General features: G+C 41.5%; 1 long non-coding RNA gene across 2 annotated transcripts in view; it reads left to right on the top strand.

Moving 5' to 3' along the window:
• Nucleotides 1-22,717, top strand: part of LOC133536601 (uncharacterized) — an 86,519-nt gene that overhangs the window by 17,373 nt on the left and 46,429 nt on the right. Inside the window, exon 1 of one of the 2 annotated variants that reach the window (XR_009802502.1) lies at nucleotides 20,837-20,945. The exons of the other annotated variant lie outside the window; for it this stretch is intronic. This is a non-coding gene — a long non-coding RNA (uncharacterized LOC133536601). Of the gene's footprint in view, nucleotides 1-20,836; nucleotides 20,946-22,717 lie in introns of those variants that run through there. 2 annotated transcript variants of the gene reach the window in all.

The raw sequence follows: 22,717 nt of genomic DNA, 5'->3' as shown, positions 1-22,717 counted from the left end.
TTACTGTTAGAGAGCAGGAATGATTATTGGCACCGCGAGTTAGCTGGGTTACAATGTGAAGAAAACAAATGATGGTATTTATGAGGACAAACTGTCTAGCTGGCTAGCACTCCAACGTAGTATGTATTACATTAACTCAAAGGGTTTCCAAGTGTGGCCTGTAAGTGAGCGAACACAATACTAGGCTTTTCCTACTTCAAGACAAAACTGATGTATGCGCCACATTTACTGGACTTTTCTGCTCACCCCACACTGATACTAAAACAATTCTATCAATTTACATTCATAAATAATCCAAACTTAAGTTGTTCAACAGTTGTGGTATTTTAAGCTTCACATTGTGTCACACATTATTAATGGGAGACATGTCTGGACTACAGGCTGGCCAGTCTAGTACCCGCACTCTTTTACAACGAAGCCAGGCTGTTGTGACACGTGGCTTGGCATTGTCGTGCTGAAATGAGCAGGGGCGTCCATGATAATGCTGCTTGGATGGCAACATATTTTGTTCCACAACCTGTATGTATCTTTCAGCATTAATGGTGCCTTCACAGATGTGTAAGTTACCCATGCCATAGGCATTAATACACCCCCATACCATCACAGATGCTGGCTTTTAACAATAACAATAACAAAAACAATAACAGTGCAATATTTTTTTCATAACATGGTCACTACTGCCTACTTATATTCTTATTTTACTGTTATATTTGTATTCCCATTGTTGCTTTTTAGTTTTTATTCTTATTGTAATATTTATCTGTTTTGTTTCCATTTAAACCCCCATTATTTACTATTATTTTTTATTTAAATTGATCTCAACTCTGTACACTGCTGCTGGAATTTTAATTTTCCTGAAGGAACTCTCCTGAAGGAATCAATAAAGTACTATCTATCCATCTCTCTATCTATCCATCTATCCATCCATCCATCCATCCATCCATCCATCCATCCATCCATCCATCCATCTATCCATCTATCCATCTATCCATCTATCCATCTATCCATCTATCTATCTATCTATCTATCTATCTATCTATCTATCTATCTATCTATCTATCTATCTATCTATCTATCTATCTATCTATCTATCTATCTATCCATCTATCTTTTGAACTTTGCGCCTATAACAATCCGGATGGTTCTTTTCCTCTTTGTTCCGGAGGACACAACGTCCACGGTTTCAAAAAACAATTTGAAATGTGGAATCTCAGACCACAGAACACTTTTCCACTTTGAATCAGTCCATTTTAGATGAGCTCGGGCCCAGCAAAGCTAGCAACGTTTCTGGGTGTTGTTGATAAATGGCTTTGGCTTTGCATAGTAAAGTTTCAACCTGCACTTACAGATCTAGTGACCAACTATAGTTACAGACAGTGGTTTTCTAAAGTGTTCCTGAGCCCATGTGGTGATATCCTTTACACACTGATGTCGCTTTTTGGTGCAGTACTGCCTGAGGGATCGAAGGTCTGTAATATCGCTTACGCGCAGTGATTTCTCCAGATTATCTGAACCTTTTGATGATATTACGGACCTTTGATGGTGAAATCCTTAAATGTGTTGCAACACCTTGTTTAGAAATGTGGTTCTTAAGCTGTTTGACAATGTTCTCATGCATTTGTTCATGAAGTAACCCTCGCCCCATCCTTATTTGTGAATGACTGAGCATTTCATGGCACAATCATGGCACCCACCTGTTCACAATTAGCCTGTACACCTGTGGGACGTTCAAAATAAGTGTTTGATGAGCATTCCTCAACTTTCTGTCTTTTTTGCCACTTGTGCCAGCTTTTTTGAAACATGTTGCAGGCATCAAATTCCTAATGAGCTAATATTAGCAAAAAATAACATGGTTTTCCAGTTTGAACTTTAAGTATCTTGTCTTTGCATTCTATTCAATTGAATATAGGTTGAAAACGATTTGCAAATCATTGTATTCTGATTTTTTTTTACATTTTACAAAACGTGCCAACTTCACTGGTTTCGGGTTTTGTACAAGTTAGCTTTAAATGTTTCCGAAATATTTTTTTCTTTATTATTCTCAGGCTGCTGTGCCTCTCTTGAAGTCAACTGTCCTACATTCTGCACACTATACAATAGTCTTTATTAATGCACATCCAAGAAAGGTTGCTATGTGTAAAAACATGCTAACCCCTATGCATATACACACACTCACAAAATCATTGTCAATAATAAGAACTCGAAAACCAAAACACACACATCACTCATGCTGTAATAAACCGAAATATGTCTGAATGCCTGCGGGAACCTTTTAAAAGGGAGATTTATGTTTTGACTTAATCGCGCGGCTTTGTGTTTTCGGGAAAAGCACAGGTGAGGACTTATCCCGGGGTTGTTTCATCAAAACGGGTGCGTGTCTTTTTTGAGGTTGCATGAGGTAGGCTGCTTCACAGGCCGTGTTTTACTGTAATTTCACGTCTGATTTAGAGCCGTCTGTCTGGCAGCCAGCGTGGTGACTGCGCTCTCGCTGTAATGGAGAAAGTGACCGGTATTAAACCATTTTTGTCGGAACTGTGCGTGAGCAAGCACGCTGGAGTTTATCAGAACATGGAGTCAAATGGCTTGTCAAGTCCTGTCAATGTCTCAAAAGTCGTACAAATTATACTTGGAACAATATCTTAGTGGGGGAGAACCCCTCAAAAAGCACGCTTTTTCCACACGGCACTTTAGCACTTAGGTTTTAGTTCAGAAAGTAAATGATAGACTGTTTATTTGAATTTTTGCAGACACAAAGGTTCAATGCTGAAGTTAGATCATCCACAAAAATATCTTAGCTCTTCCATCACACATCATAAAGAATAAGTTACCGTATTTTCCGGATTATAAGGCGCACTTAATTTTATAAAATGTTTTTCTTCTCAAAACTCGTCAATGCGCCTTCTAACCCGGTGTGCCTAATGTACGGAATAATTCTGGTTTTGCTTACCGGCCTCGAAGCAATTCTATTAGGTGTAATGATAAGTGTGACCAGTAGATGGTTGTCAAACATAAGATATATATGTGTACATATTATGGCAATATGACTCAAGTAAACAACACCAACATTTTATATGTTCCATTGAAAATATAGAACATTACACACACTCAGAAATCTACCAAAATGTTTTAGTACGACTTTGGTAAGCTATGAAGCAGCTCTGCTTGATGGATTGTTGGCACATTAAACATATGAGTATTACTATGGTGTGTGTATAAGGTAAGACATATTATCTAGATAGATAGATAGATAGATAGTACTTTATTGATTCCTTCAGGAGAGTTCCTTCAGGAAAATTAGAATTCCAGCAGCAGTGTACAGAGTTGAGATCAATTCAAATAAAAGTAAAAAGTAAATAATGGGGGTTTAAATGGAAACGAAATAGAGAAATATTACAATAAGAATAAAAAATAAAAAGCAACAACGGGAATAAAAATATAACAGTAAAATAAGAATATAACAAGACAAAGTAGGCAGTAGTGACCATGTTATGAAAACGTATTGCACTGTTATTGTTTTGCATCCCCTGTCATCCTAGTACCCCCCGCCCACCTCCCCAGAGAGGAGTTATACAGTCTAATGGCATGTGGGACAAAGGAGTTTTTGAGTCTATTAGTCCTGCACTTGGGATGAAGCAGTCTAGCACTGAACAGGCTCCTCTGGCTACTGATAACTGTATGCAGTTATCAGTAGCCAGTTAATTAATTAATTATCTGGCATTTTGTTTCGCAATATTATGCAAAAGCAACTTTCCTTATCTTCTGGTACCTGCTGATCTGTATTTGGGATCTGCATAAATCCTGAAAGATTGCGCGGATCCGCCTTTGTAGTCCGTGTTGACACCATAGTCGATAAGCTTCTTCTGTTTCTCTATCTTGTTATGGGACATTCGTCCTCCACTGTTGCCATTTCTAATATGAAGTAGTGTAAAGTTCTTACTTATATCTGTCAGTAAACTCGCCATGAAAGTGCTGAAACATACCGGTGTGTACATAATAATATAATATAGTTGTACATTAATCACCCAAGGAACTTGTTATTCGAGAATTACGGTCGGACCAGGTGAGGAGATGCTGCTCCGTTACTGATTTGAGTAAAGTTTGAATGTCATTAAAACAGTTCGCTCCATCTTTTGACACTTCTTCCACTCCCGTCCTTGCACGCTACAACAAAGATGACGGGGAGAAGACGCTGTCGAAGTTGTCGAAGCGGCATCTGGAAGCGTCGAGTGGTATGGTAACCTGTTTCCTTGTTTCCCTTGCTCGTGAAACTTTATTGTAGATCATAAATCAAGCCTCTCACATTGATAATAAAAGAACAAAGATGTATAGCGACAAGTTGGTAGACTCTGATACCTAATTTAGACCCGGTAATGGCGAGAACGACATGAAAACACACTTGTTTTCAACCCTCATTTCTTTGTGAAGATTACGATTCATTTTTCAACTAAAACGGGAAAATTTGATTTTCTTGAGTCGGCATACTAATGACAGCTGACCCTGTACAGTAAATAATGTGTATAAGTGATGTTGTTAGAACAAAAAGGAAACTTTGTGATACATTTTTAAATTAATGCGCCGCGTCTGCTTAACATGATCAAAATACGTACATAAATATTACATGTTAATATACATATGCATGTTACATTACATACAGCATTGGCCAAAAGTTTGGACACACCTTCTCATTCAATGAGTTTTCTTTATTTTCATGACTATTTACATTGTAGATTGTCACTGAAGGCATCACGACTATGAATGAACACGTGAAGTTATGTAGGTGAAATAACTGAACACCCATCCATCCATCCATCCATTTCTACCGCTTATTCCCTTTCGGGGTTGCGGGGGGCGCTGGCGCCTATCTCAGCTACAATCGGGCGGAAGGCGGGGTACACCCTGGACAATTCGCCACATCATCGCAGGGCCAACACAGATAGACAGACAACATTCACACTCACATTCACACACTAGGGCCAATTTAGTGTTGCCACATGTTTTATATTCTAGTTTCTTCAAAATAGCCACTCTTTGCTCTGATTATTTTTTTGCACACTCTTGGCATTCTCTCGATGAGCTTCAAGAGGTAGTCACCTGAAAGGGGGTTCACTTCACAGGTGTCATAGTGTTGGTGCCTTCAGTGATAATCCACTAGGTAAATAGTCATAAAAATAAAGAAAACACATTGAAATGAGAGGGTGTGTCCAAACTTTTGGCCTGTACTGTAAATACTTAGACAGCAACGAAATGTTGTTCTTATTTGTACTGTAAAGTTCAAATTTGAAAGACAATAAAAGGAAGTGTAAGATAGTACTTTGTTGATTCCTTCAGGATAGTTCCCTCAGGAACATTACTATTTACTATTACTATTAAATTTACAAAGTAAATTATGGAGGTACAAATGGAAATAAAAATAAAAAGTTAACAATAAGTATTAAAGTCAAAAGTAAGAATAAGAATAAAAATATAACAGTAAAAATAAGAATATAACAAAAGAAGGTAGGCACATTTACATCATGTATGTTAAACCTTTTTGGAGGTGTTTTTGTGTTTTTTAAAGGGTTTTTATATACAGAACAAGGCGGCTTCCATAGGCTCCATTTTACGTGGACTTCTGATCGCATTTTTTTTAATATTTAGAATGCTTCAAAAAAAAACAAAAAAAAACACACGTGTTCTTGTCTTACATAAGGATTGTGAATGATGGTCAAATTCCACAAAAAGGGCAGTTCCCCTCTAAGTTTATTTATTTTCAAACTTACATGTATGCCTTTTATCCAGAATAATTGCCCTTATTTTCTATGTGAAAAAAAAAAGATTTGAAATCACAAATATGTCCATTAACTTGCAACCTGGAACACTTTCCACATTGGTTTCAACATTTAGTTTCCACTGTAATCCTGTTAGGCATCATTTGGATCAACGTGTTCTGCCTTGTATGGCTTTCTTTATAAATTTGCCAACATAATTGCTAATTTGAAGCTTGGAAAACTTCAGACCACAACTCCTTTTTTTTTTTTTTTTTTTTTTTTTTTTTCTTCCCCAAAGCTGTAAAATGTGTTTCTACGCACGTAACGGCCGCAGGACCCCCTAAGCCAATTGAGGTCTTAGCGAACCGGACCAAAGCTCATTACATTATTGCTGGGACGACGCGTGGTCGGGTAGACTGGCATCAGTCAAAGCCACAAGCTGGCCCCGGGGGTCACACCAAAGCTGGCACTTTAGAGACAGCGCTCACATCATCCAGCTAATGATGGAATTACAGCACTGACTCACCATGTAGCTACATGTAAGCACCGGGAGAACGGCGATAGATTACAGTCTGAAGGGCGGGGTGGGGCGGGGAGTACTTCCCGGGAAACGCAGCTGTCAGTAAGGGAAGAAAGATGGAGAGAACCAAAGAAAGGTGGAGGAGGACATAAACTCCCTGAGAACGAAGGCTTAGATTATCCTAATTATGGCCCTCTAAAAATCGCTCAATACTGTAATTATCTTTGAGTCATACCATGTCCATGCAGTTGAAAAAGGGACATGTCATCATTGTCTGTCTGTGGCGAGGGGGAGACGGACAAGATATACGGACCGTCCTTTAGAACGGCACAGTAAATAAACAAGAATAATGGATCATGTCTGTCTGTGGCTTTGTTGTTTTCTTCATTTGTTACAGGGTACATGTGGATGTGCTTAAGCGCTTATCCGCTTGTATGCCCATGCTGTGTGGGTGGATGTGTGTGTGTGTGTGTGTGTGTGTGTGTGTGTTGGCCGCCTAAATAGCAAGCGCTTGTAAGTGTGAGCGCTCGCCACCATCGGCCTCTGTGTTGTGGCCGCTCTGTATAAATGCTGCGGTTGCTCTGTTTTCTTACTTGGCTCTTCAAAAAAAAAAAAAAAAAGGGCCCGTATTTTTAATGGCGACTTTGAAGGGAGGGGGGGGGAAATACATTCAGCAGGCAGGGTGCTGTATTTATAACCCTCTTCTCATGATTCAAGTTGCAGAGGACAAAAACCGGGGCGGGGTGAGTAGTGTGGGCTTCCATTGTGGTTTGGGGACATCTGTACAACAGGACACACGGCCACTTGTGGGGGCGGAAATCGCCTACAAAGTGCACTAAACTCAAACCTAACAGTTTTGATATGCCTGCCTGAGGACTTTTCCCCAAACAAAACCCCAATTGAAACGGGTAGTAAAAGTATTGCGCAGAAAGGCAGGAGGAGTGTGAGGAACTCGCATGGCTGCCGGATTAGTGACCCCAAGATGCAGGAACCAGGAGAACGGGGAGCAGGTAAGAAGAGTTGAATTACTCCGAACAGAGGAGGAAGCAATCTTGCGTTTAACAGAACCAAACATAAATCAATCTTCGAGCACTGGGGAGTGCGCGAGACAGGCATCTCTGTCTGGACTGGAGCCAGCAGTGCCTCAAACTGGAAATCTCTGCAGAGTGGTGAGGACGGCGGAAAGGATCATCAGGACTCCTCTTCTTCCTATCCAGGAGATTGCAAAAAGCCGCTGCCTGACCAGGGCTCAGAAAATCTGCAGAAACTCCTCCCACCCCCACCAAGGACTGTTTTCACTGCAGAACTCTAGAAATAATTTTTGCAGCCTCTGTAGCAGAACATCCAGGTTCTGTGACAGCTTCTTCCCTCAGGCCATCAGACTCTTGAACACATCATAATAATCCCCTCAGTTCCCGCCAAAAATTGATTAACTCGCTGGACTACAAAGACAATATATCATACATCTATAAACGTGGATGCATATGCCAGAGTGCAATGTATTTATCTGTACAGTAATCTATTTATTTATATCTACACCTCATTGCTATTTTATCCTGCACTACCCAGGGGCGTCGCCAGACATATTTCACTGGGGCACATGCCTCACTGTTGATCTGCAGTGCCCCAGTAAAAAATTTCACCAATAAAAATAAACGCTTCAGAGTTTTAAGTCTACATAACATAGACAACAGCGCACATACTACTTAGTATGGTAATTGATTTCTACTGTATTCACTCCACTTAACAATGAACACATGGCTACTTAATATGGTAATTTATTCACGTGTGGATCGAGACTTCAGTTGAGGGGGAGAGAGATAGAGAGAGACAGAGAGAGAGAGGATGAGAATCACTGCGTGAGGTAGGTAACGTTAGCCAATAACAACTTGTTAATTACATTATTTTGATTTTGATTTGACTCAAACTGTAACTCCTAGATGGATTTAAGAAAGTTATTCGCCCGCAGCATTGAAGAAGCAGAGAGGAATGAGAGATGTTAGTGAAGTCCTAGCTAGCTAGGCAACATCATTGTCTTAAGTTGATGCTAAGTTAGCTAACGTTATTCCTTGTATCAAGACAAACATTAATTTGCTGTACGAGCTGTCGGGGGAATTTCCAATGAACATGAAACATAATGTTGGTTATTGTCTGCTGGTTCTGCATCAATGATGATTTGGAGTAAGCATGTGTGAGTTGAGTGCTTCTCAAATAGTTTATCTTCAGGAAGAAAAACATATTTCCATATCATCAAGTCGTGAGCCAAATTTTTAAATCATTCAAGTTTATTTCACAGAAAATTAGCACAGTAGACTTGTCTTGTTAATCGGTGTGACTTTGACTAAAATTATCTTGTTTTGTCACCAGAAAAATGGCTACAGCTAAAGCATCTGGTTTTGTTTCCAGAAAAAATAGTAACATTTCTGTATTTGTTTTCAGAAAGATGGCTGAAATATCGGGTTTTGTTGCCCCATTTAGATTTTTTAAAAATATATTTCCATGTCTGTCCTGAGTCCTCCTCCAACTTGTTAGTTGGTTTGCCTTTTGCTAAAATACTCACTAATTGTCACTAGAAAAATGGCTAAAAATATCTGGTTTTGTTGCTACAATTTGATTTTTTTCTCCCTAAACTTTTTTTTTTCCATGCACACATCTGACTGCAACTCACTGAAAATGACACACAATCCACTTTTATGTCACGATCCAGCAGTTGGGAACCACTGGTCAACTGTATAACAGTTACTGTAATATTTCCATGTCTGTCCAGAGTGATTGACCACTTTGCAAAAATGAAAACGAGACGTTACAGTTTACTTCTCAGAAAATGATTCCCTGGACAGACACACAACAGTTGTTCATTTATTGTACTACTGTGGCTTTATTGTTTTGTGTATATTTTATAGTTTTGTGTATCTGAAATAGGATTAGCCACATTGCCAGAAATAGAAATTACATAATATAAAAGAACCCCGAGATGTAGGGGTGCTTTATTTTTTTATTTTAATTTTGTAGATGTTAAATTTGCAGATGATTACTGCAATAAATATTTCAAAAAGATTCATTGCTCTTCCTTTTTGCTTTTAACAGTAGCAGGTTAGTCCGGAGTAAAAAAGTGCACAAATAGGTCAAATGCATTAGTTAATTTCAGGTGGTTAATCAAAGATCCATACAACATAATCTGATATGATTTCATAGTTGAAAGCACTATTTATGTATTTTGTATGATAAATAAGTGCTTAAAATTTTTTTTTTCTTGCACGCTTTGCACGCTCACATGAATTATTTGTGCCCCAGGTGTGCCCCAGTACAGTATTAGGTCTAGTGACGCCCCTGGCACTACCATGTGCTAATGCAACACAATTATGCTCTTATCTGTACTGTGAAGTTGAAATTTGAATGTCAATAAAAAGGAAGTCAAAAGTGATAAAAAGGAACATGTTGATTGGCAGCTGGTGTGGACCGGCTGCCAATTCACAACGGGTGAGGGGAAAAACACAGCGCTCAGCGGGACAAGCAGGAAGTGGAAACAAAACCAGAGAACTGACAGAAAGTGAATACAAAACAAGGAAACAAACATAAATGTTCACGTCACAAGGAGTTTGTTAAAGTACGCCCCCTGTGTTGGGCCTAAAAAAGGCAGACGAAAACCAAGATTGCCAACTTCCTGTTTGTTTTCAAATTTGGGTTCTTGAAACTTTTCTGTGTGTCCTTTCAATCATGATAGGAGCCTTCAGTGATTTTCAGAATCAGAAATACTTAAATAATCCCTGAGGGGTAATTAGAATTTTCAGCACAAACCCCATTCAAGAGCAGGCAAACATTACAGGGAGACAGAACAGGATCGCTAAAGGGTCCGCCAACTTCTGCCGCCCCTTACAAAAAAGGTAAGAAACAGGTACACGCTGGAGAGGGGGTTGGGGGACTTGAGATAAAAAAATTCAGTCTAAGTCCAAGAGAAAAAAAATCATAGCCAAAGCACACATAAACGAATGTAAGTGGGAAACATCATAACACACAAAGGACATTAAAGACATCAAAAAAGCTCAGCTGATGCAACCAGCCACTTCTACATACAGCTACAAAAGTGAAAAAAAAAAAAAAACATACACTGTGGTGGCCTCTGCAGTGTTTAGAATCAGAATCAGACATACTTTATTGATCCCCGAGGGGAAATTTAAATTTTTAGCACAATCTCATTCAATATCAGACAAACATTTCAGGGAGACAGAACAGGATCGCTGACGGGTCTGCCAACTTCCGGCGCCCCTTACAAAAAAGGTGGGATACAGGAAAACAAGTGGGGGGAATGGAAGAAAAAAATAAATAAAATATTAAAATAAATAACATTTAAAAAAATCTGTCTAAGCTTGGGCCCCTAAAGGGGGGTCCAGACTGAGGCCGAGGGAAAAAAACAACTCATAGCCATAGTAGACATCCCTCTTACAACATCAAACATCAATCAATCAATGTTTACTTATATAGCCCTAAATCACTAGTGTCTCAAAGGGCTGCACAAACCAATACGACATCCTCGGTAGGCCCACATAAGGGCAAGGAAAACTCACACCCAGTGGGACATCGGTGACAATAATGACCCAGTGGGACGTCGGTGACAATGATGACTATGAGAACCTTGGAGAGGAGGAAAGCAATGGATGTCGAGCAGGTCTAACATGATACTGTGAAAGTTCAATCCATAATGGATCCAACACAGTCGCGAGAGTCCAGTCCAAAGCGGATCCAGCAGGAAACCATCCCAAACGGAGGCGGATCAGCAGCGCAGAGATGTCCCCAGCCGATACACAGGCAAGCAGTACATGGCCACCGGATCGGACCGGACTCCCTCCACAAAGGAGAGTGGGACATAGAAGAAAAAGAAAAGAAACGGCAGATCAACTGGTCTAAAAAGGGAGTCTATTTAAAGGCTAGAGCATACAAATGAGTTTTAAGGTGAGACTTAAATGCTTCTACTGAGGTGGCATCTCGAACTGTTACCGGGAGGGCATTCCAGAGTACTGGAGCCCGAAATGAAAAAGCTCTATAGCCCGCAGACTTTTTTTGGGCTTTGGGAATCACTAATAAGCCGGAGTCTTTTGAACGCAGATTTCTTGCCGGGACATATGGTACAATACAATCGGCAAGATAGGATGGAGCTAGACCGTGTAGTATTTTATACGTAAGTAGTAAAACCTTAAAATCACATCTTAAGTGCACAGGAAGCCAGTGCAGGTGAGCCAGTACAGGCGTAATATGATCAAACTTTCTTGTTCTTGTCAAAAGTCTAGCAGCCGCATTTTGTACCAACTGTAATCTTTTAATGCTAGACATGGGGAGACCCGAAAATAATACGTTACAGTAGTCGAGGCGAGACGTAACAAACGCATGGATAATGATCTCAGCGTCTTTAAACAAACATCAAAGAAAACAAAGGACATTAAAGACATTAAAAGAGTAGAGCTGATGCAACCAGCCACTTCTACATACACCTGTGAATTAAAAGTAAAAGAAACATATACACTGTGGTGGCCTCTGCGGTGTTCCACGCCATCATCTGCTGGGGTGGAGAGAGCTTGGCCAGAGACAGGAGCAGACCTAACAAAGCAACCAAGAGAGCCGACTCCACTCTCGGCCAGTGTCCAGTCCGCATGAATGAGCGAGGCTACGTCCAAGGAGACTGAGGTGTCTGATACCTGCTCATTCAGCCAAGACAAAAAAAAAAAATACAAAAATAAAATCATCTGCTGAGGTGGGGTGAGCATGGCCAGGAACAGGAGCAGACCCAACAAAGCAACCATTGATTGATTGATTGATTGAAACTTTTACTAGTAGATTGCACAGTTCAGTACATATTACGTGCAATTGACCACTAAATGGTAACATCCGAATAAGTTTTTCAACTTGTTTAAGTCGGGGTCCATGTAAATCAATTCATGGTAAGAGAGCCGACTCCTCCCTCGGCCACCCACCAACTCCCGCCAATGTCCAGTCCGCATGGATGAGCGAGGATGCGTCCAAGGAGACCGAGGTGTCCGATACCTGCTCATTCAGCCAAGACACTGTGAAGCTTGTCCGTCCCGGTCCTCAGCACCAGCTCCACAGCCCTGTCTCTTCATCCGCATCTCCTCCAGTCTCTCCAAATGGACTCTGGTGTGGCAGACACCCAGCAGCTAGTCTCCATGGCCAAAAGGCTCCCGAGAGGTAGATCCAGAAGTTCACAAAAAAGTCACACAGTCCCAAAGGATCCTGAACCAAAAGACATTAAAAAAAAACACATGAAAACAAGAGGGAACCATCAGGAACACAAAAGGATGACACAAAAGCACAGAGCTCCTGCCACCAGCAGCTACTACAGCAGCGCCCTCTTGGAAGTTTTTTTTTTTTTAAATGTGACAATAGTTTTTTGTTTTTTTCCAAGGGTGGGCTAAAGCAGTGTTTTTCAACCACTGCGCTGTGAGATACAGTCTGGTGTGCCGTGGCAGATTATCTAATTTCACCTATTTGGGTAATGAAAGTTTGAAAATGATGTGTTGTTGTTGAGTGTCGGTACTGTCTAAAGATCGGCAGATTAACCGTGTAATACTCTTCCATATCAGTAGGTGGCAGCAGGTAGCTAATTGTTTTGTAGATGTCGGAAACAGCGGGAGGCAGCGTACAGGTAAAAAGGTGTCTAATGCTTAAACAAAAAATAAACAAAAGGTGAGTGCTCCTAATAAAAGGCATTGAAGCTATGCAGAACGATATTAAAACTGAACTGGCTACAAAGTGAACAAAAACAGAATGCTGGACGACAGCAAAAACTTATTGCGGAGCCAAAACAGCGTCCACAAAGTACATCCGAACATGACATGACAATCAAGAATGTCCCCACAAAGAAGGATTAAAAACTATTGACGTATTCTTGATTGCTAAAAAAAAGTATTATGTGGGAAATATCGCTCAAAGGAAGACATTAAACTGCTACAGGAAAATACCAAAAAAAGAGAAAAAGCCACCAAAATAGGAGCACAAGACAAGAACTAAAACACTACACACAGTAAAACAGCAAAAAAAAGTCCAAATAAATCACGGTGAGGTATGACAGGTGGTGACAGTACACCTACTTTGAGATAAGAGCTATACTCATGCATGTTTGGTTATGATTAAAAGTCATATCTAAAAATTGCGACTTTTTACTGTCAACTGAGTTTCGTTTTTTATTGATTTCTGCTGGTGGTGTCCCTCTGCATTTTTTCAACGCCAAAAATGTGCCTTGGCTCAAAAAATGTTGAAAAACCCTGGGCTTGAGAATCAATTTGGAAATGTGTTCAGTACCGCACAAAATATCAACATTTTTCAACGGAAGAGATGCGCTTGCAAAACATTTTAAGTTTTTATGCATATTTAAGTCCTCAAAAATGCCATCAAAGTTGGCAAAAATTAATGCACAATACAATTACAATTGAGGTCTCGCAGCCTTTGCAGCTCGGTCCCTAACTGCAGGCCTGGAGGCAGTTACTATTGTGCAGTCGAACAAGACCATGCTAAATCGTCCAGGCACCTCTCTTGACTGCCGAGTCGGTGGGCCCAGACAGGAGGCCCCAGACAAGGGCCCCTCTTAACTTCCCCCAATTATAGTAACTCATACCTGTAAAGAAGCCGACACCTGAGACCTAGGCTGAGGCGGCTAGAAGAAACGAGCACACCGCTTCCATCTGCTTGAACCCTCTTGTGCGTCACTTTTGTCAAACTGTTGCGCCTTTGTGCGGATGGTGGGACTGGTGGGGAGATTATCTGCTGGCGCTGTTGCCTTCGGCCTAAATAAGACAGGAAACATAACGCTTTGAGTACTGACATGATACAATATGTTCCTTATGGCTCGGCTTCGCCGGGCCCGAGCTCATCTAAGACGGGCTGATGCAAAGTGTAAAAGTGTTCTGTGGTCTGACGAGTCCACATTTCAAATTGTTTTTTGGAAACTGTGGACGTTGTGTACTCTGGAACAAAGAGAAAAATAATCATCCTGACTGTTGTAGGCGCAAAGTTCAAAATCCAGCATCTGTGATGGTGTGGGGGTGTATTAGTGCCCAAGGCATGGGTAACTTACACATCTGTAAAGGCACCAATAATGCAACATATGTTGCCATCCCAGCAACGTCTTTTTCATGGACGCCCCTGCTTATTTCAGCAAGACAATGCCATGCCACATTCTGCACGTGTTACGACAGTGTGGCTTCGTGGTAAAAGAGCGTGTTTACTGAGTGTTGTTAAAAGGAAAGGCCATGTAACACAGTGGTAAAAATGCTCCTGTGCCAACTTTTTTTGCCATGTGCTGCTGCCATTAAATTCTAATTTAACGGTTACCTTATTTCCTTGAATTGCCGCCGGGGCGCTAATTAATTTAAAACCTATTCTCACACCTGCGCTTACCAAAGGCATGCTGTAAAAGTAAGCGTGCACTAATTATTTTAATGCCTCTTCTCATTCCGGCACTTACCAAAGGCATGCAGTAAAAATTGAGTGTGATGTAAGGATACCATCATGAAAAGCACATTTAATATAAAAAACATTATTATGGTCTTACCTTTTCTTATAAATATAGTCCATGCCAGCTCCTTCTGATCAAAAGCATCGATAACTTGTTAATAGAAGTCTTCCTTTTCTTCAGTTTTAAAAGTCTCTACGTCTCGATGGAGATCTTCCTTTATTACCTCCTGCTTCGATTTAAATTCCAGTTTAGGAAATTGTTTTATTTTAATAAACACACGCTGCTCACTCTTGCTGGTCCAGTTCATGGTCGGTCGGTGTGTAGCCATAGCGCGCTCTCGTTTGGGTTACTCCCGACGTGCAGACCGCTGCTATCAGTTAGCTCGGCTCCTCACGGGCGACGACAGAATTATCCTCGGACAACTCCCCCTCTCATTCTGCTCGGTGGGTGATCTCTTTATCCCACCGCTGCCACCAGAAAGTGTTATTGTATGAATAATACACTGGGTATTTAGGACTGGAACATGCTTTATTTCAGCCCGGTTGTTTACATAGCCAGTATATGAGTGTTACATCCTAAAAGGTCCGTCATATCCGTCCCAGCACATAGCACGTCACTCATGGTCACTTCTTCTGCAGCCGAGTAGGCGCAAAAAGGATCACCAGCGCCCTCTACCACCAGGAGGCGGGAGTCATTTAATGACTCATATTTGACACACGCAGCTAGGGTATTGTGACGGTCTCAAGGCGTCGTCTTGCGGGTTCTCAGGACCACCAAGGAAGGACAAAGCTTGAGCAGTTTGACTTTGTTTATTTTTCAATAAAACCTCAGTCCAGGTCACTCTTCCGCTCCTCCTCTCCGCTCGCCCGCCGTTTCCTCACTGCCATCTTGGGCCGAGCTCCAGCGTGCCCTGCCTGTCTGTCGGACCGTCGGCTCCAGCTCTCCACAGGTACCGGTATATTAATAAAACATAGCTGCTTACTGTTCTTTTTAGCATACCGGTATTCAATACCTTGGACCTTAAATCCTAATGAATAGCTCTTAATCTTCTTCCCTTTTATGCGATTTCAAATTACCGGTATTGAAATCAGCCTCCTCCATTTTGAAAATTATGCCAGGGGAAGTGTCACTTGTGACATCACGAGTTTGACCCGGCGGTAATACTAAGCACGCCCTAATTATTTTGCGAAGCGAGTTTGACCCGGCAGTAATTCAAGGCAGGCGCACACTATATGCCCGGCGGCAATTCAAGGAAATACGGTATTTGCACAAAAAAAAAAAAAAGTTTCTCAGCTCGATCATTAAATATCTTGTCTTTGCAGTCTATTCAATTTAATATAAGTTGAAAAGGATTTGCTAATAATGGAATTCAGTTTTTATTTACCATTAACACAACGTGCAAACTTCACTGGTTTTGGGTTTTGTAGAAAACGCTTAGATATCCTAAATAAATGAACATGCAAACAAATAAAAAGTTAAAGTACCAATGATTGTCACACACACACTAGTTTGGCGAAATTATTCTCTGCATTTGACCCATCACCCTTGATCACTCCCTGGGAAGTGAGGGGAGTAGTGAGCAGCAGCGGTGGCCACACCCGGGAATCTTTTTTGGTTATTTAACCCCCAATTCCAACCCTTGATGCTGAGTGTCAAGCAGGGAGGTAATTAGTCCCAATTTTGTAGTCTTTGGTATGACTTTGGTATGGTTTCAACTGACGACCTCCCGATCTCAGGGTGGACACTCTAACCACAAGGCCACTGAGTGGTGTCCATCCATCTTCTTCCGCTTATCCGAGGTCGAGTCGCGGACGCAACAGCCTAGGCAGGGAAGCCCAGACTTCCCTCTCCCCAGCCACTTCGTTTAGCTCTTCCCGGGGCATCCCGAGGCGTTCCCAGGCCAGCCGAGAGACGTAGTCTTCCCAACGTGTCCTGGGTCTTTCCCGTGGCCTCCTACCGGTTGGACGTGCTCTAAAGGTGTTCGGGTGGCATCCTAACCAGATGCCCGAACCACCTCATCTGGCTCCTCTCGATGTGAAGGAGCAGCGGCTTTACTTTGAGTTCCTCCCGGATGGCAGAGCTTCTCACCCTATCTCTAAGGGAGAGCCCCGCCACCCAGCGGAGGAAACTCATTTCGGCTGCTAGTACCCGTGATCTTATCCTTTCGGTCATGACCCAAAGCTCATGACCATAGGTGAGGATGGGAACGTAGATCAACCGGTAAATTGAAAGCTTTGCCTTCCGGCTCAGCTCCTTCTTCACCACAACGGATCGGTACAACGTCCGCATTACTGAAGACGCTGCACCGATCCGCCTGTCGATCTCACAATCCACGCTTCCCTCACTCTTGAACAAGACTCCTAGGTACTTGAACTCTTCCACTTGGGGCAGGGTCTCCTCCCCAACCCGGAGATGGCACTCCACCCTTTTCCATGAGAGAACCATGGACTCGGACTTGGAGGTGCTGATTGTCATTCCGGTCGCTTCAAACTCGGCTGCGAACCGATCCAGTGAGAGCTGAAGATCCCGGTCAGATGAAGCCATCAGGACCACATCATCAGCAAAAAGCAGAGACCTAATCCCGTGGCCACCAAACCGGAACCCCTCAACGCCTTGACTGCGCCTAGAAATTCTGTTCATAAAAGTTATGAACAGAATCGGTGACAAAGGACAGCCTTGGCGGAGTACAACCCTCACTGGAAATGTGTCCGACTTACTGCCGGCAATGCGGACCAAGCTTTGACACTGATCGTACAGGGATCAGACCGCCACAATAAGACGGTTCGATACCCCATCCTCTCTGAGCACTCCTCACAGGACTTCCCGAGGGACACGGTCGAATGCTTTCTCCAAGTCCGCAAAGCACATGTAGACTGGTTGGGCAAACTCCCATGCACCCTCAAGAACCCTGACGAGAGTATAGAGCTGGTCCACAGTTCCACGACCAGGCTGAAAACCACACTGTTCCTCCTGAATCCGAGGTTTGACTATCTGGCGTAGCCTCCTCTCCAGTACACCTGAATAGACATTACCGGGAAGGCTGAGGAGTGTGATCCCACGATAGTTGGAATTTTTTTTTACATATGTCGCATAATCTACAAAGAATTGCTATTGCGACATCTAGTGGAGACATATAGAACAGCGTTTCTTTCATTCAAAAATTTCGGCTCATTTTTCTACTTAGCCAACTCATCCCGAGGGCCGGATAAAACGTGTTTGGGCCGTACGTTTGACACACCTGTTCTGAAAGTGTGTTTTATCTGATTTTTTAAAAATCTTGCACCCATGACCGCTCATTATGCTTTCTCTCCCTCTCTTGTCGATAGTGCCTTTTTAAGATTGTCAAGTCTCGGCATCAACAACATTAACGATTCACACATCGTCAACATTGTTAAAAAAAGAAAAATGCAAGGATAAAGCATCTGCGATTAATTGCAAACTGTTTTTATTTTTATTTTTTTTTAAATATATCGTTTGACAGCACTATTATGAAGCAACTACATGTCTTATTCACATGCACGTCCCTGCAGGGATTTTAGTAATGTGTCTCAGCTGGTCGCTGTTGTAGATTTTTCTGAAAATTTTGGGCGAACTCCAAGTTGTGCAGCCGCAGGGGCTGTTGGACTTCCAACAACTGTTCAGGTGTCAATGTAGCCACTTAAGCGGAAAAAGCGAAATCCCTTCTCCACGCTGTTCGATCTCTGGTGGCGGCGGTAACGCCGGAACCAACCCTGTTAAAACTTAAACAGTCCCTCTTCAAACCACCATGACTGAGAAGATTAGGCCCTCCGTATCCACAACAAAACAGCCTTATTTCCTGAAGATATTTGAGGGCGTTTAATGTTAAAACAATGTCGCTTGGCGTGCTGAGCCCCTTTCGCTGCAGGCTTTGTTATCCCCGTTTAAAATAAAGCAAACAAATGCTTCAGTGTGTTACCATACAAACCAAACACGCCCGTGCCAGGCTTAATTATTCTCCCCCCCCCCCAATGAGTCGTTGGGTATGTCTCCAGCCATTAAAGTCAAGGGACTAGAAGCAGATACACGCGTTCCTGTCTATGCGGCCTAGCCTTTGTAGAAAGCGTGTCATTGATGACACACGGCTATATGCATATTTCATCGGGACATGCATATTTTACAGTGTAATCCTTGGCACACCACTGCTTTGTTCGCAGTGTGCGGAAAAAAATGGCCTGACGAATAGGAGGTTCTCCTTTGTGTGGTTTGTGTTGGATCAATGACAGGAAAAAGGGAGCATCTCAAAATGCGATGTACAGAGCTGTCTTCCTAGAAACTGAATTAATAATAGTCCTTGTGTATTGTTTACTGTAATCATCATATGATTACAGTCTGTGGCACACAAACATGCAGCAGCCGAAACGTGCGTGTGAAGGAAGCTTACATGATTGTTTCTTGTGGTTAAAGAAGCGATTAGAGCGTGCCTGAAGAATGCTCATTTAGTCGTTCGCCAGAGACCCGGTGTATCTAGTCACAATTAAAAAAGAGCAACCAGAGTGTCAGCGTAGGTTTGTGGTAATAACCCGTTTGGTGTGGAGGGAGTGGGGAAACCATGAGACTAAATATTTTATGGACACAAGCCTAAACGCACTTAGCCAATTGCACTGCAAAAACTGAACTCTTAAGTAAGATTAAATATATCAAATAAGGGTAATAGTTGCTTATTTTCTGTCTAATTAGATAATTTTTCCCACTAAGCAGATTTTATGTTAGTGTTTTACTTGTTTTAAGTGTGTTGGTCCTAAATGATCTCAGTAGGTTATTACAGCTTGTTGCTGAGATTTTATGACCTATATCAGGGGTCTCAAACACGTGGCTGTCATGCCGAATTCTTCTCCCTACAACCCCCCCCCCCCCCATTTACTTCCGGGGTCATGATTAATACAGACGTTTTGTTAACGCTATATTATAAAAATTTAACGCTATATTATAAAAATACAGACGTTTTTTTAACGCTATATTATAAAAAAATTTAAAAAACAATTTACAAACACAAGCTATGGGATGACATAAGAGGAAGCGTGACCCCGGAAGTAAATGAGTCATCTCATAGCTTGTGTTTGTAAATTGTTTTTAAAAATTTTTTATAACATAGCGTCAACAAAACGTCTATATTTTTATAATATAGCGTTAACAAAACGTCTGTATTATTCATGACCCCGGAAGTAAATTGGGGGGAAGGTTTTTGTAGGGGGGAAGAAATTTGGCGTGACATGGCCCGCGGGCCAATTGCGGCCCTCGAGACAGTATTTTGCGGCCCGCACCTTAATGTGAAAATTTAATGTTGGTGCGGCCAGCGAGTCTTACAGCATCATACTTTTATACCCTCGATTTTTCCGGGAGACTCACGATTTTCGGTGCCCCTCCAGGGGTATTCATTCTCCCGAATTTCACCCTAACAACAATATTAAGGGGACACCGTGGAGGCACTGCCTTTACAACCTGTACAAACAGCGTCCCAGCCCAGCAACATGTTGTATTTGACTTCTGTAGACGCAGTAAGTGACTGCAAGACATAGTTGATCAACAGCCACACAGGTCACACTGAGGGTGGCCGGATAAACAACTTTAACACTGTAACAAATATGCGCCACACTGTGAAACCACACCAAACAACAATGAAAAACACATTTTGGGAGAACATCTGCACCGTAACACAACATAAACACAACAGAACAAATACCCAGAATCCCATGCAGCCCTAACTCTTCCGGGCTACAATATACAACCCCCCAACCCCAACCCCGCCCACCATTTGTAGCCCAGAAGAGTTAAGGCTGCATTGGATTCTGGGTATTTGTTATGTTGTGTTTATGTTGTGTTACGGTGCAGATGTTCTCCCAAAATGTGTTTGATAGAAGCACATTGTATATATGTTTAATGTTTTCATAGTTAATTAGAATAAATAAATACAATGTATAAAAATAAGTTCATATTTACATAGAATGTGATTAAAAATGTATTTCCTTTGGTAATTTAATGCAAGTTCATGTTCACTTTATTTTTGTTACAAAACCCATGTAAATTGGAGGTAAACATATTTTTTGTTCCGGTTTGGTCACATTGTTGGGGGGACAATTAATATGTGACGGAATAAGGGAAGCAGCATGAGACAGCTTGCCTTTGATGGAAGAGGTTAATAGAGTCTCGGCTTGAAAATAAAGTTTATTCCCTTGGAGTTTGTGAGGCCAACAAGGTATGATTCTTTCTGATAATGTACGTGAAATCAATGTGTTATCTTTTATTTGATGTTAGACTATTTTTAAGTTCTGTGTTTCTTATTTATTAGTTCTGACAGCATTATTTTGGCATCGTTTTAGCATCGTTTACGAGAAGAAGGCGTGTCTGAAATACATGTCTGTGTGAGAAAAACAACAACTTGAGCCTTGATTAAGACTTGAAAGGGAGTAACACGAGGTGTGGCGAAATTATTCTTTGCGTTTGACCCATCACCCTTGTTCACCCCCTGGGAGGTGAGGGGAGCAGTGGGCAGCAGCGGTGGCCACGCCCGGAAATCATTTTTGGTGATTCAACCCCCAATTCCAACCCTTGATGCTTAGTGACTAGCAGGGAGGTAATGGGTCCCATTTTTATAGTCTTTGGTATGACTCAGCCGGGGTTTGAACTCACGAACTCCTGATCTCATACAAACTTGTACATGCCTTTATTACCAGTAGGCTAGACTATTGTAATGGTCTCCTTGCAGGTCTTCCCAAAAAAACTGTCAGGCAGCTACAGCTTGTTCAGAACGCTGCTGCTAGAGTTCTAACAAAGACCAAAAAATGTGAGCACATTACACCAATTCTTAAATCCTTACATTGCCTCCCTGTACATCAGAGAATTGATTTCAAACTCCTCCTGCTCACATATAAATCACTACATGATCTAGGGCAGTAGTATATCACTGATATGCCCCCACTATATAAGCCCTCTAGATCAGTGGCCCCCCAACCACCGGGCCGCAGAATATTTTTTTATAATTTTGTTTTATTTTTTATTAAATCAACATAAAAAAAACACAAGATACACTTACAGTTAGTGCACCAACCCCCAAAAAACACTTTTCATGACAAAAAAAATACATTTAATAAAAAAATAAAAATTAAAAAACCCCATCGGGCCGCAGGACAAATGATCAAACGTTGAGTGGTCCGCAACTACAAAAAGGTCACTAAGATCTTCTGAGTCCAATCTGTTTGCGGTTCCCAGAGTAAACTCAAATCAAGGGAGAGCATCATTCAGTCACTATGCAACAAATAGCTGGAATAAACTTCCTGAAGATGTCAGACTTTCCCCAACTCTGACTACTTTTAAAATTACACTGAACACTTTTATGTTCACCTTAGCTTTCAGCTAAATTTTTCAATCTTTTAACTTTTAATATCCACACTGTTTTTATTTTTATTGTCTGCATTTTAATTTTAATTCACGGATCAATCGTCCTGTCCCCTTAGCAGAAAAACAGCCCCAAAGCATGATGTTTCCACCCCCATGCTTCACAGTAGGTGTGGTGTTCTTGGGATGCAACTCAGTATTCTTCTTCCTCCAAACAGGACGAGTTGAGTTTATATCAAAAAGTTCTATTTTGGTTTCATCTGACCACATGACATTCTCCCAATCCTCTGCTGTATCATCCATGTATCAATTTTGGTATGACCTCAACTCGTCTTGTTTGGAGGAAGAAGAATACTGAGTTGCATCCCAAGAACACCATACCTACTGTGAATCATGGGGGTGGAAACATCATGCTTTGGGGCTGTTTTTCTGCTAAGGGGACAGGTCGATTGATCCGTGTTAAGGAAAGAATGAATGGGGCCATGTATCGTGAGATTTTGAGCCAAAACCTCCTTCCATCAGTGAGAGCTTTGAATGGTTGACCAAATACTTATTTTCCACCATAATTTACAAATAAATTCCTTAAAATTCCTACAATGTGAATTCCTGGATTTTTTTTTCACATTCTGTCTC

This window comes from Nerophis ophidion, linkage group LG02, assembly GCF_033978795.1.
Source record: "Nerophis ophidion isolate RoL-2023_Sa linkage group LG02, RoL_Noph_v1.0, whole genome shotgun sequence".
NCBI classification, from domain to species: Eukaryota; Metazoa; Chordata; class Actinopteri; order Syngnathiformes; family Syngnathidae; genus Nerophis; species Nerophis ophidion.
This window is presented reverse-complemented; position numbering and strand designations above follow the sequence as displayed.